The sequence below is a fragment of the Lemur catta genome, chromosome 16 (assembly GCF_020740605.2).
Source record: "Lemur catta isolate mLemCat1 chromosome 16, mLemCat1.pri, whole genome shotgun sequence".
In the NCBI taxonomy this organism is placed as follows: domain Eukaryota; kingdom Metazoa; phylum Chordata; class Mammalia; order Primates; family Lemuridae; genus Lemur; species Lemur catta.
The window spans coordinates 33,044,841-33,059,694 of NC_059143.1; the positions used below are offsets into that span (position 1 = coordinate 33,044,841).

Below are 14,854 nucleotides of genomic sequence, written 5' to 3' on the forward strand. Positions count from 1 at the left end.
TTTTTAAAAGTCTTGCATTTGCTTCATTGGCACTCTCTGGCCATTTCATTTGCTCCCTGAATCCTAGTTTCAAACTCCTTTTATTCTCTTAGGGAAGTTTAATTCTCAGGTTCATGTCAAACCTGACAGTTATTTCTTAGCTCTGAGTTCCTGGAGACTTTCCATAGTTGTGACCTAATTGCACGTTCAAACAGCATTAGCTTCTCCTCAACAGGTTCTGCAACTTCTTAATCCCGCGTTAAGCCATTGCCTGCTTGAACCCAGGGCTGACTAAACAGAATTAAGGCACAAGCCATTTGTTGACAAGGATTCTTTTTCTACACCTTTACCTAAAGGGCACACACAAGAAACACCTCTCATTCTCTCTGCCACTTTTTGGAGTCCAGACCTTAAAATGTCAAACTCTATGCCTAAAGGCCAGGGAGAGGAAAGCCATTTAAGGGAAAGCACCTGACAGAGAGCCTTGGGTCCGAATTCCTGGTAACCTGTAATTGTCGTGAGACCCTGAGTGCTTCTTAATGTTTCAGCTTCCTTTTCCTCATATTTAAAATATGGTTAGTGTTATCTACCTCATTGGGTTGTGGGAGGTTTACATTAAAAGTGACTCGTGTAATTGTTCGGTCTTCAGCCATGGACAGTGAGTTGGTCCTGCAATAACCAAAAGGACTTAGTTAAAAGGGGCTCCCCCTGTAAGGCCGCTCTAGGGCATGCCCTCCTGAGTCACTGTTACCGCGAGGCACCCACGCCTACATGACAGAAACACCCAGACAAGCCTGGACCTGACTGGGTTTCCTAGGCCTTTCCATCCAATAACCTTTACACTTATTTGGTTTATCTGAAAGAAATGAAATCTCTGTTGTCTTCTCAAAACTAGAAGTGCTTCCCAAATGCCCTGGGATCTGGCTCACAGATCATCCCATAGGATGGCCAGGTGATTTCCCTATTGTTTAAGAGCAGAGGAAATTCTTCTATTTACCCAAGATGCAGAATCAGAAGGAATTAGAGATGATAAAGAAACTCAGGGCCAGGCACGGCGGCTCACAGCTGTAATCCCAGCACTCTGAGAGACTGAGGCGGGAGGATCACTTGAGGTCAGGAGTTCGAGACCAGCCTAAAAAAGAGTGCAACCCCATCTCTACAAAAAATAGAAAAATTAGCCAGGCATAGTGGCATGTGCCTGTAGTCCCAGCTACTAGGGAGGCTGAGGCAAGAGGATTGCTTGAGCCTGGGAGTTTGAGGTTGTAGTGAGCTATGATGATGCCACTGCACTCTAGCAGGGGCAACAAAGCAAGACCCTGTCTCAAAAAAAAAAAAAAAGACTCAGGACGAGAAGTGACCTCCTCAAAGTCATAGAGCTAAAGAGAGCCTGGAAATCCCATGTCCTGATTTCTGTCCCTCTACCTTGCAGGCTTCCTTAATGACCATAAACCATATACTGAGCACACAAAGTCACTCCTGTATGAAAATGCTTTTGCCTCACCTGATCTCTAACTGAATCACTAAGCCAGTATGCAAAAGACCCAGACAACATCAGTGCAGTGTTGCTCATTGTCTACTGCACATCCATCCATAAATGTGTGGTGGTTCTGTGTTGAATTCATCTCAACCTTCAATACTGTTTGTTTCTTCAGCAGTCAGAAATTCGATGTGTGGGACTTATCTTCAGTTAGAGTGATAATCATCACCACCCTTTCTCAATTATTATACTAATTCTTCCCCATCTTTACGTTGTTCAGCAATGGTATTTTTACCAAGCTCTGCCAGTATTCCTTCTTCACTGTAGATGCTCAATAGATGTTTGTTGAATGAATAAATAGATACATGAATAAATACATGAATATTCCCAGCATGTATCAATGCAGTGATATCTATGACTTGGTGGACTGACTTCAGTTTACAAATTAAATAAGCTATGAAATTTAGTAAAACAACTTAGTTTGGGTCTGTATGCCCACTAATAGCTATCTTGATTATTTTTAACCAGTTATTTGGCTGCCATGGTTTAAAACTAGAATGTACCTCCTTCTTTAGGGACTGACACTAGTCCCCCAGCCTGGTCCTCCCTGCCTCCCCATCTCTCCTTTCCTGGTTAAGCCACCTGCACAGTTTCTATCTGCATACCTGTCCTCTTAGACCATTGACATGTTCATTCCCAGTCATTATTATTCAGTTGTTTCCTCTTCTCTCCCTCAACCTCCCATTTTCTTTCCCGTGTTTCAAGTTTCTTTAATAATCCAAGATTGAGCATCACTAGAAGATTATGTGTTGGGAATGAAGTCCTTCAAAACCTATGTCAAATACCCAGCCCATGAAGACAGGAAGAAATCTTGAAAACCCCAGAGCAAATATATAAAAATTCACACTTGCAGAACACATGTATTTAGGGAAGGACTTATCTTCTTGAAAACATATTATAACTTTCTATAAACTCTCCCCTCCAGCTTTCTCTAAATAGTAAGCCGTCCCAATGAACAAAATAAGATTTGATTTGCAAAAAACATCTTTTGAACATGGACTTAGGTCTCTTCCGAGCAAAAGACATAACTTACTCATTCGTGTGTCCCCCGAAGTGCTTAGAAAGGACCTTCTAGTGCAGAATTTGCCCAGTAAAGGTGGAGGAAGAGAAAAGAAAACAGAAGAAACAGAAACCGTGTACAGTAGGGCACATTGGTTAACCATTTAGTATCAAAGGTTTAATTTCTACCCTTGATTTAAAAGCATCTTATCATCTGTGGGGCACCTTCTGGAAACCCACTGGGAACAGCTTTTGTCCTATGTAATCCAAGTTGTGCACATAGAGAGCAAGCACCTCTTCATGGCTGGGGGTTTGTGTGTTGACATAGAAATCTTTCATGGCTTTGTGTTACCCACAGGGGAAATCCTGACTCCTAGCACCATTCAGCCAACCCTGAGCCCTGTCTTCTGTCCCACTTCACTCGCCCACCCGAGACATGTATACTCTGGCTACACAAGAATTCTTACCTTTCCCCAAAGGCACTGTACTATCTTATGCTTCATGCCTTCGTCCCTGCTGCTCTTTCTTCATGGAATTTCTTTCACCTCCTTTCAGCCAATACTTCCAAATTGTTTAAGACCCAAGTGAAGCGTCACCTCCTCAGTGATGTCCTTCCTACCCCAACAAGAAGGTCACTCATCCTCCTGGTTCTCCTGGCTCTTATCCTGGCCTATGGTCCTTCTCACACAGTATTAAAATTAGCATTTGCATGTTTGGCTGCAGCACTTTGAGGACAGAAATTTATCTATGTACCTTTGTAGCCTCACATTTAAGCCTGGGGCATAGGGGCGATTACTAATTCCATTATTGATGAGAAAACTGAAACAAGGAGGTTAAATAACTTAGCCAGGTTCAGATAACCAGTAGCTAGTAGAACTGTGATCTGAACACTGGGAATGTGGGCTCAGAGCTCATTTGTGTAACCACCTTGAAATGCTACTTCTCCATAAAAATTATCACACTGGTTACCTTGTTACATTTACTGTAGTATCTATTTATTAACATAAATTCTGATTCTTACTCAACCAGGTCAATTATTTATATTCACATCCGAACTATATATTAAGTAAATTCCATTTTTAACTATTGTGCTAGAATATGTAGTCGTTAAATTCACCTCCATAAATCTCCAGTATGGTCCCAGGTGCAATGGAAAGGAATGTGGGTGGTCTTTTCAGCTCAGGGGAGATTGTTATCTTTATTTAAATTTCTTGCTCCTGCATCTTGTTTCTTCAAATAGATATTCAGCTACCCAAAGACTAGACTGTTTCTTATACTTTAAAGGTCCCCCAAAGGACACGGAGTTGCTGTGTTCGTAGTAGGCACTGAAACTTTTGCTGAATAAATTAGCACATGAACAAAACTACTTCCATATTGTCAACCACCAACAATTCATGGAGAATATAGCACCCAGTTGAACATTTAGGAGTTGACAAAACTTTGCTTACTGGGGTCCCAGCTTTCACTGAGTTAGAAGTTAGTTGGAATGGCAGAGATGGACCAATTCCTTGGCCAGCAACCTCTCCTCCAAAGGGCAAGCCCTCCAGTCAGGCATGTGGTAGCCTCCATCCTAATTACCTTTTAAATATCCAAAGTTCCCAGGACTGGTTGGCTTGTTGCGGGCATATTCTCTGTGCCAGCCACTATGCTAAGTATTTTATAGGCATTATCTCATTTAACCCTCATGATAGTACTCTGAGGTAGGAGGTTTATTACACTTTTCTAAAAAAAAAAAAAATAATAATAAGGCAACTGAAGCTTTGAGAGGTTAAATCATTTGAACAAGGTCAAATACCTAGTTAAGTGACAGAGCTGGGATTTAAACCAAGGACCGTCTGTCTGGCTCCAGGGTCACAGCCTTCTCCTCACCAGCTGAAAACTCCTTTTCTTGTAAGTGGCACATTTCCCAATTACAGGCTAACATATTTGGATTGTGATTATTGCACTGAGTGTTTCTGTCTCCATGTCTTTGCTGTACTTTCCTCCATTCAACCCCTACCCCTTTTTTAACATAAAGACTATGATATTTCACAGGCTGTTTTTTATGTCTTGAGACAGGAATAAAGAATAAGAACTTGTGCGCTCTGGATTTCATTTGGAAAGCCAAGAGATGGGAGTTCCAAAGACTAAGAGGCAAGATATCAGTATAAAATCTTATTTTTTGGTTCTGAACTGGCATCTTGTGCTTACCTCCCTGGTTCCATGACCCTGAATAGTTTGAGGCTGTTTCTCCTGAAATGCTTATCCCTTTTTTAAAAAAAAATAGCATCCTGCCTGTGGGAAAATGACAGTTTTCTCTCTGATCTCAATCCCCAACAAGGGTGCTTCATCCTCACTTTCCACTTCTGGAAAGTTCACCTCACTCTTTTCTGGAGGACCTAGAGACCTCCTCAGATGCAATAACTATTAAAATACTACCCTTCTACCTTAAATTGTATTGCCACTCTTGCTACTATACAACGTGATGGTACATTGTCCAGTACCTCTGCACAGCATGCAGTGGTTGTAACCACCCTGGGTCTTGTCCCAGCTGAACTTACTTTGGACCACTTTGGGGCCAGGCAACAGTGAAATTACCTTAGAGGGTGGTTGGGAAAAAAAAAAAAACCAAACATACACATTACATCCATTTCTTAAATAGGGGCTTGCAGAATCAACCAAGTAGAAAAAAATGTGGAGATGTATTTAACCTCATTAGTTTCAGTAGGACTGACTCTCTGCAATCCATCAGGGTTGAGCTACATTAGTGAAACTCAACTATTTCCAAATCTCATTTACATAATGGATGAGATGTGAAATGAGCCCAATGCGAGGGGAGCCGCCCGGAGGCACTAAAGTTTATCACAATATGTAAGAGTTCCTTTAGATCATTGCATTAAATTTCCACTAACAAGATAACAAATTAATTGTCTGTATTACTGTACTCGCCCAAAGTCTACTGAGTCTGGAATATCAGCCAAGGAAGGCAGCTGGGGTTCCAAAGACGGTGGATGGGGAGAGATGCTCAGAAGGCGGTGATGAATGTTCCCTTGGCTCTCTCCTGCCCCTTTAAGAAATCCCAGGCACCTCTGTAATCTGATGGTGGACTTTGGCTTTATTAGTGAGGTAAGCGAGGATGAGTAAATCAACTGTATCAGACAAGCCTCAGGACATCTAGAAATTGATCATTCTGCCGAAATAAGCACTCTGTGTTTATTAGCTGGGAGTTCATCACTATCGCTTCTCCTCATCCAATTCCTAAGAGATTTCAAAGCCATCATCATGGTATTAGCTCGTCTGACTGAACTACTAGAGATAAAGATTAGGAGATCTATCTAATGATGGGTCTGAGTTTCTGTGATTTTTTTTTTCTCTTCCATTGCAAAGAGGAGAGATTTTCTAGCACACATTCTGTGTCTACATGTGCATGCCTGCACACGATCACAATGTGTTTGTATTCTACAGGATGAATTCAAAATATAGTGAAATAAAGTGGTTTGAGGAAAGGACAACTAATAAAGCTCTTAAAACAATGCAGCTTTCCTATACATAAAGACATGACTACTGAACAAGAGGGATATATGCTAAATTGATTTCTTTAGCCAGATACAGTGAATGATATTTCTCTGAGAAGAATAATTAGATTCCATAACCATATTCATAATCCCAACATCCATACATGGCCAGACTTCTACAGATATGTCCATGAGAGATGAGTACCTATTGGACTGATTTTTACAAACCAGTAAATGTGTATTTATCTATTTATACATATATTTATGTACACACATGCACTAAGCTCCTGATATCAAGCTCTTTTCTCAATGTGGCTTCTAAATAAGCAGTAATCAAAATGCAAATAAGGTGACCCAGTTAGCATTGAGATCTGTATTACCATGCAGATGTGCTCCGCAACTGCGTACTCCAGAGGTAAAAAGGAAGACACTACAAAAGATGCTTGTATGAACTGGCATTGATTACTAAGCCCTTCAAATTAGAGAGAATCTAGGGAAGAATTTTCCAGAGACAATGGTCCTACAGCTTATATCACATCTGTCATTTTTGGCTTCATCTCTTTTTAAGCCCCCCTGTGAGTGTGGAATAACAAGCATGCACCAGGAGAGCAAGAAGACCGGGTCTTTGAAATCTCAGAATATACCTCTTCTAGCACCAAGCCAGCATGCTGGTCTGAGATGACTCAAGGACATGACCAGAGTCAGAATCATGGCTCTGCCACCCTCTGCATGTGACACTAGGCACAGCAAATCACATCCTCTTTCTGGGGCTCATATGCCCATGAAGAACTGGACTAGTTTCCTTCGAACTGTAAACTACCTTGATTTTATTTTGCTGAAGCTTCTGTGTGTTCAGAAATAGCCTATATTATGCTTTATGTACACCACAGTAGCAAATTCTTAATCTACCTGATTGCCAAGGATGTAATGCATACTTCGTGTATTGTACTACTAAATTGGTTTCTAATTATATGTATGCATTGGATTTTCCCTTGTTAATACCTTTTGCAAATCCCTTTGTTATGTATCCCAGAGAACTGATACCACCCTATTGTCTCTACATTTTTTTTTTTAAGTACAGGTGCAACTACATCAGCATTTTGTTTGGTTCTATCTGTCCTTTGTCCTTCTGTGGGGTGTGTGTGTGTGTGTGTGTGTGTGTGTGTGTGTGTGTGTGTATGTAGGAGTCAATTTAGGCAGGCAAGAATTCTAACCTGAATTTAAAAGTATCTATGAACTTTAATCTGGATATGCAATTTGTTCTGTGTATATATATGTGCTCCCCTCAACCCTAAGAATAGGACCTGATGTCTGAGAAAGATTAAACCCTTTAATTCTGGATGTCTCTTTGCACTTTTGATATCTAATACATCTCCATTCTGGATGATATCATTGGGCACTTCTAGGAAACACCTTTCAGCTGGCATGAACTTTCTACTGTAGGATCAGGAAAGATTGACTTCTGCATCAAGAGTAAAATACTCTTTAATGTAAATCTCTGTGAGGTTCCAAAGAACAAAAATGTTATCTTCTCAGCCTGTTTCTGTACTTTTGAATTAAAAATGGCAAGAACTAATCAGACTGTTTAGTGGTTTCTCTGAATCTAGAAAGCTTGGGGTCAAAATAATGAGCTAGAATAGATTCTGACCACGAGGAAACCAAAGCAGAATTAGATTCCAAGTCTTCTCCAAGTTCATCCAGCAAGTGTGGGGAAGAGCTTGCAATAACCCAATGTCCCACTTTCCTGTTAACAAATTATTTCTCTCTGATACAATTTATGAACTATAAATATTCATTGAATAGTTTCTTTGTGTCATTCTTTTTCCCACAAGAAAAGAATATAAAGTCTCTGCTTCCTGAGGAATTTAAATCTTATAGGGAACACACATAACTTGAACATATGAAATTAGTTTAAAATGAGACAATTTGTACTAAGACAATGTAGTGCTAAGAAATAATAATGGTTAACATAATTGAGTACTTACTATAACTAGGCATCATAGTAAGTGTTGTTGTATGTGTATTTGTTTTCTCTTGCTGCTATAACAAATTTCAACAAACTTAGTGGCTTAAACAACACAAATGTATTATCTTGCACTACTGTAGATCAGAAGTCCAAAATTGGCCTAAAATCAAGGTGTCAACAGAGCTTTATCTTTAGAGCCATCTTCAGAGCCAGCAACATTGAGCATCTCTCTGACCCTGTTTCTGTTATTATACCTCTTTCTCTCTGACTCTTCTCTTCTGCCTTCTTCCTCTACTTTAATGGGCCCTTGTAATTGGATTGTGACAATCTGGATAATTAAGGATGTTCTCCCTATCTTAAGGTCAGCTGATTAGCAAGATTAATTCTATCTGCAATCTTAATTCTCCTTTATCATGTTATATAACATATTCACAGGTTCTAGGAATTAGAATGTGGACAGCTTTGGAGGGGGGGACATTATTTTTTGTTTACTACAGTATATAAACTTCTTTAGTTCTCACAACCACCTCATTTAACAGATGAAAGAAACTGAGGCATGGAAAGTTAATAAAACTTGCCCAGAATTACACAGCTAGGAAAGCAAGTAGTATTACTCCATAGACTATATTCTTCACCAATTTACTGTATTTTGTACTATAAAATATAGTATTTTCTATTCAATACTTTAAAAAAGAGCTTTAGAATAGATGAACATGTGGGCTAAAGTAGATAGGGTGGCTTCCTACATTTGGTTCTCGAAAAGTAGATGTGTGTTCTATTTGTATATCCATTCATCCATCCAACATTTTTATGTAGCTACTATCTACCAAGCAAGGTGCTTGGGAACTAAAAGAAAGTGAGACTTGGTTTCTAACCTCTAGGATTTTGCAGCTGTCTAGAAGAATTGGCAGAGAAATGCACAAAAAAATACAGAACAAGAGATAAGTCCTCTTACAGAGGTATGTTCGGGATGGGAAGAGAACAAGTGGGAGAAAGGCACTGACTCTACCTGACAAAGAGATGTAGGTTTCATTTTTCCCTTTCCAAACATATCTTAGTATTTGATTTTTACAGCTCATCCAAAGCATTCTTCTCTCAGCTGCACAGAGAAGGCTTGTTATTTCTGCTTTGGGTTTGTTTATTTTGTAGCCCTAGCAGGCCCTCCTTCTACTTTGAATCATTGAATTCTATCCAACTTTCAAAACTGGGATTTTTGTACCTGTGTCTGGCTTCTTGACTGGATGGTTGGCTCCATTCAGAGAACATTCAAGTTCCTGGGGCCTGATGGTGCTTGGCACTTATAGGTTCTTAATGAATGTTGAGTTAATAAATGTATGAGCAGGAGATCACCTCAGATCCCACTAAGAACTGATTTTCCTCCTACTTTGTGGAGGACTCATTTGGCTTCCTATCTTGTGTGGTTTACCAGTCACGCAAGTGTTTCTGTCTTATACCACTCTCCAGTTCAAAACCATCTCTTGGAAGACAGAGATCACAACTTCCAAGTTTTGTGAGTCAGCTCTCAAATAGTTATTGATTTCAAAATGATTGATTCTAGGTTCATTGAATAGTATTCTGCTTAAGAGTAATCTTACCAGAATGTCATCTCTTAAGGTCTTAGAATGAAGTAAAATTCATTTGACATAAAATAAATGTTGATAGGGCCACCATCTCTGATTGAGCAGGTTGTTTGCTGTCCACAGGGGGAAATAAGGCTAAAATCCAGCCCACTCTCCTGTCGCCAAACCATGAGCCCTGGGGACGTGTGGGCACACAGGAAGCCATGCCTTTTGCTAATTTGCCCAAAGGTACCCTTTCTTTTCTAAGCCCTAGATCCATGGAGCTATATTCACCTGGATGGTTTGACTTTTTCTAATTTACCTAAAGATGCCATATGAGTAGCACAGATTCTGCCTCTTTGATGATTAAAAAGGTGCTTTAGGATCTTTTGTTGCCCTGATAAAAGTGACAGTTACCCTTATGCTATGCAAGATTATTAGAATGTAATTCTTAGAAAACAAGGATTTTAACTGCTTTGAACAATGCCATATCTCTGATATGGTAGATGTTCAATAAATATTTGTCAAATTAATAAGATGATGCAACAAAAATAAATGTTTTATTGACTTGGGCACAGAAAAATATTATTTTTGAAATCCTAAGGGTATCTATTACTTGATTCACTTTCTATTACTTGATTCACTTTCTTCTGAAACATAGATTCCCCTTATTGCCATGCATGAAGTTCATTTGCAAACAAGAAAAAAAGGACCATGGAAGAATCTGAATAGACAACTAGTATATTAGCAAGGGAATTATTATCAAGTTTTCAGGAGTAGTTTTGTCTTGTAAAAAATATGTCATTTACTGGTATACCCAAAAGTCAGTGTGTTATGGGAAAAGGAAGAACACTGAACTGAGTCAAGGACATGGGTTTCAGCATGGCTTTGTCTGCACACATGATATGTGGGCTTGGGCAAATTACCTTGTCCTCTGTGCCTCTGTTTCCTTATTTGCACTTTGGGGGTCTCATCATCTGCCTCTTGTCATCCACGGGAATGCTGTGAGGGGCAAATAACATAATGCACGTCAAAGCTCTTTGCAAAATTTAAAACCACTAACTGCTCAATATAATATAACTCCCAGTCTATGCCAAAATGCATTCTGCAGTGTAGAGGGAGCCAGGGAGATGACGGAAGGGACCAACTATCCCAGTGGTGTCAGCCTCTCCCTACATACCAGCCTAGGCTTTGCCACCAGGAAATATCTGCATTTGCAAATCTTAGAATTAAAAAATGAATTAAACTGTTCAACAAGCCTATATTAATCACATACTACCTGCCAGAAATGCTGTGCTCTGCAGTAGATGTCATAAAATGAATTACATATGATCCCTCAGTGATGATTCCATCAGCTCCTTTATGTCAAAGAGACTATGCAGAATGAGAACTCAACTGGAAGCAGAGTATCTAGATCTTCCCGTCTCTTACCAGCTGTGTGATTTTGGATAAATCACATGACCTCTCTGAATCTCCATTTCATTTTCTCATCTAGAAAGGGGAAGTAAATAGTAGCCATCCCATAAAGGAGTTTTGTTTGCTTTCTCCGCTATGGAGAAAATGAGATAAAGTAGATAACTAGCTTTGTAAACCATAGAGAAACATGCAGAGTTCTCTAAGGTGAGACTGGTTTTTATTATCGAAGGTCACAGAGCTCATTAAAGGGATCCTGGGAAAGTCAGCCACCATAGACCCTGCTTTTCCTCCACAACCTCTGTGACCTTGAGCAACCTGGGGACGATGTAATTGAGCAGCAACTACTACTTTGGAAGAAACAGAATCGAAATATTGAAGCTATTGACTCACCCTTAAGGCAGTAAACAGTGCTTTGGTCTCTGACCTTTTCGCATCCTGGGGCAGTCAATAACCTGGCCACTAGATGCAGCGCCTGCCACTGATTTTGATTTGGGAGTAGTTTAACCTTGAACTGAGCTCCAAGTAACCAAGGCAACAGGAAGTCAGCTTCTGCATCGAATGAGTGGGAATCCATAAATCAAGTCCCTAATGCAAACACGGTGTACAGGTAGAGGTTTGAGGGGATAAGTGGTCTATGAGAAATTACCTTTGAAAATGAGTGACTGTTCCTACGTAGGCTATAGCACAGTTTCAAAGACTTTTTTTTTTTAATTTGTCAATGGAGGTCAACAGGTTATAGCAGAATGTTTTCATATAGTTTTAACTTTTTTTTATTTCCTCTTGGCTCTGTCTTTTAATTATGAACAGATGTTGCATCCACAAAGTTATTAGCATTGTTATTTCCTCCTTCAAAAACACACTGGCCTCCAAATATGCAATCCTCAGTGCAGTGTGTCTTGTGTTGGGGTTTAGGGATGCTCTGAACACATGTACCAAGAGTGCTCTCCATCCAGTCTGCTTTGTGACTTTGAGACAGTGCTTCACCAGAGCAAAAGCGCCCTTGGTATTACTCATTGCCCCCATGTAAGCAAAAGTACTACATCTCAAGGGTCCTGTCAGTATGAGGCTATATCTGGGTTTCTTTGCAATCAACCTCCAGTCTCAAGAATCCCCCTCCTGTGGAGAGAGAGAAGCCAGGCTCATGCTGGGAAGAAATTTTCCAAATGCCCTGCCATTTTGCTTTTGCACACTAAGGAGCATCAGTTGCCTCCTGGAATGGAGGGAAAGGAAGACTTCCAGTGGCCAACTGCCCCGTGCTCTCTCCCAAGGAGCAGCTACCCATTTCAGTTCCTGAGACCTCTGCCCTCAGATAGATTTTGTGGATTATTAAGTGCTCTTAGGTTAGCCTTTTCTTAAAGCTTATTTAATATTCTTGCCTGTGTATGTTATTTCTGGGATTGTTTCCATTATCCTTTTGAAACCCAAAAATGACTGAGAAAAAGTCAGGGCTTTTTTTTTTTGTTTTCTTTTCTTTTTTTCAGTTTGTTTTCAAATTCATTGGATGGCAACTAAAAAGCAGTAATGTAATCTAGAAAATTCTACATTACCTAGGGTTTTCGGAGAGAACTCATAATGATAATTTGAACAATACAGTATTTTAAGTGTTATTACTTTTAATGTATTTTATAACATAAACACTTGAGTAACAAAGTATGCCCACTGGAGGTCTGATCAGATCAACTTTAATGAATTGATGTGCACTGAGACTAATTTGGATTGTGGAGCATTTGCATAAAAATGGGTACAACTAAAATTACTGGAATCCGTTTATTCCCAAGTGAGAGTTATATATCCCATTACTATTCTTGTTTATGGCCTTCCTTCCCTAATCTGAACAAAGAATTACCTCCCTAATCTGTGTCCACAGGTACAAAGATGACATATCCGTGAGTTTTCCAAAGAAGCTGTTTTCCAATGGAACTCTGGCTTAGAGTTCCAGAGGTATTCCATGGAAAGTATGCCTGCATGCATTTGATGAGAACACTGCTGTGGTACTACAGAGTACCAAAATGGGGAATTTTTGTCAGACTCATGCCTGCTCTCCCCATTATCAGATTTTTTTAACAGCCAGCTGAGAAAGTACATCAGTCATTCTACCCCAATGCCCATGCTCTAATAGACTTCTAGATTTTTCCCTAACTATGTTTATTTTCTCAATGGAAAAAAAGTTTAATACACATTTGTGGTTTTAAAAATATTAATAATAAAGAAGCCTAAGGAGTAAAAGTAAACACTTCCTCACTAGCCTCTGAGTTCTCCTTCCCTGAGAATAATCACTGTTAACTATTTGGATCTATTTCATTACAAATTTAGGATGCATTTTAAACATGTTATATGCCTGTACCTAGACTATTAGTAGCACACTTGCATATTTTACAATCAGAGCATGCTATACACATTTGCTACACTTTTCTCAATGGTTTGCCTTGAAATCTCTGTCTGTCATAGAATTTGATGTTTGTCTGCTATGAAATACAAGATCCAAGAGAGCATAAATGGGATTGTTATTCATGGCATCTCAGCTGGGAGTTTTAGCGATTGGAATGGAGAGTGGGAGGAAAGTAACGGAAGGTCCACGTCAGCATGACTTTCATCCTTAGGTGGTTACAGGTGTTTTATCCAGGTGTGGCACTAGCACGTGTCTATCCTCAGCCTGAAACATGCAATCGACAGCCCCGGGTCAGGGTCAGGTAGACCAACATGATCCCTGGGTTTAGTGTCTGGCTATCTGGAAATTTCCAGCTCTGACATTAAGAGCTATATGAGTTTATTCAATTCTCCCTTAACCTCCTAGAAATGTGTTCTCCTCATATGTAAAATTGAGAAAATAGTAATATCCACACTGCATGCTCCACAGAGTTGTCCTGGGGCCCAGGTGAAGCCGATCTCACTGCGGCGGTGAGATAATATTACTTTGGGAGGGGATTATATGACTCAGGTTGTTTGGGATGGAAAAAAGGGTCCAGAACTACTGGGATAAAGCCCAATTTGTTGTTGTTGCTGGTGGTGGTAAGTAACCTACAGATGAAGAAACTCTAAATGGAAAACCATTGGACACATATTCAGACACCTTCAACCTCTGGACTTATGTTTGGATGAGTTAGAGAGTCACCTTTTTGCAGCTGGGGAAGGTACTCAGAAATCCTTGATCATGTCAGGGAAGAGAACTTAGCCATTGCTTGCTGATTATAGTTAGTTCTGAGGAGACAGGTGGTTGTATTAATGAGAGTAGCAAGAACAGGAGTAATAATAACAGTAGACACATAGCATGGACTATGTGCTTCACACTGTTCTAAGCACTTTGCATTGATTGACTCATTGGATGCTTACAAAAATCCCTACAAGGTAATGCTGTCACCATCCTATTTTTACAGGTAAGGAAGTTTAAAGCTTGGAGAGGTTAAGCATCTTGTCGTTGATCGCACAGCCAGGAAGTGGCAGAGCCTGGGTTCAAGCTTAAGAAACCAGGTTGCAGGATAGCTCTTGCAGTTTGTTATGTAGCAAATTTCCAGGCCTTTGCAGAGACACCTTGCAAGAGTCTAGCAGGGCTTTTCAGCATCTTAATGACATGATATATGATGCTTGCTATGGCCAGACACTCAAGGGCCCCCAGATCAGCTCTCCCTTGGCCTGGAGACTCTTATTACACACCGATCCCTACAAAGCATCCTCTGCCTCCAGCAGGCTGGCCTCTCATCTAGATCATGTTCATTCCCCACCCATGACTCAGCATTTGCTCTTCTTGGCGTCAAGAATGACTTTGTCTCATCTTTGTGGCTCCAGCAGGAGCTCAACAAAGCCTTTCCTCACCTCCTCCCATACTCAACTCCACATCCTGAGAACTCCCCCAGCACCTAGGATGAAAAACACACAAGCCTGCACATACTTATGGCCAGTTTTTCCT

At 40.2% G+C, this 14,854-nt stretch overlaps 1 protein-coding gene across 3 annotated transcripts in view; it reads left to right on the plus strand.

The window, feature by feature from the left end:
* SETBP1 (SET binding protein 1) overlaps positions 1–14,854 on the plus strand; it is a 344,559-nt gene that overhangs the window by 305,776 nt on the left and 23,929 nt on the right. The gene's annotated exons all lie outside the window — the stretch shown is intronic.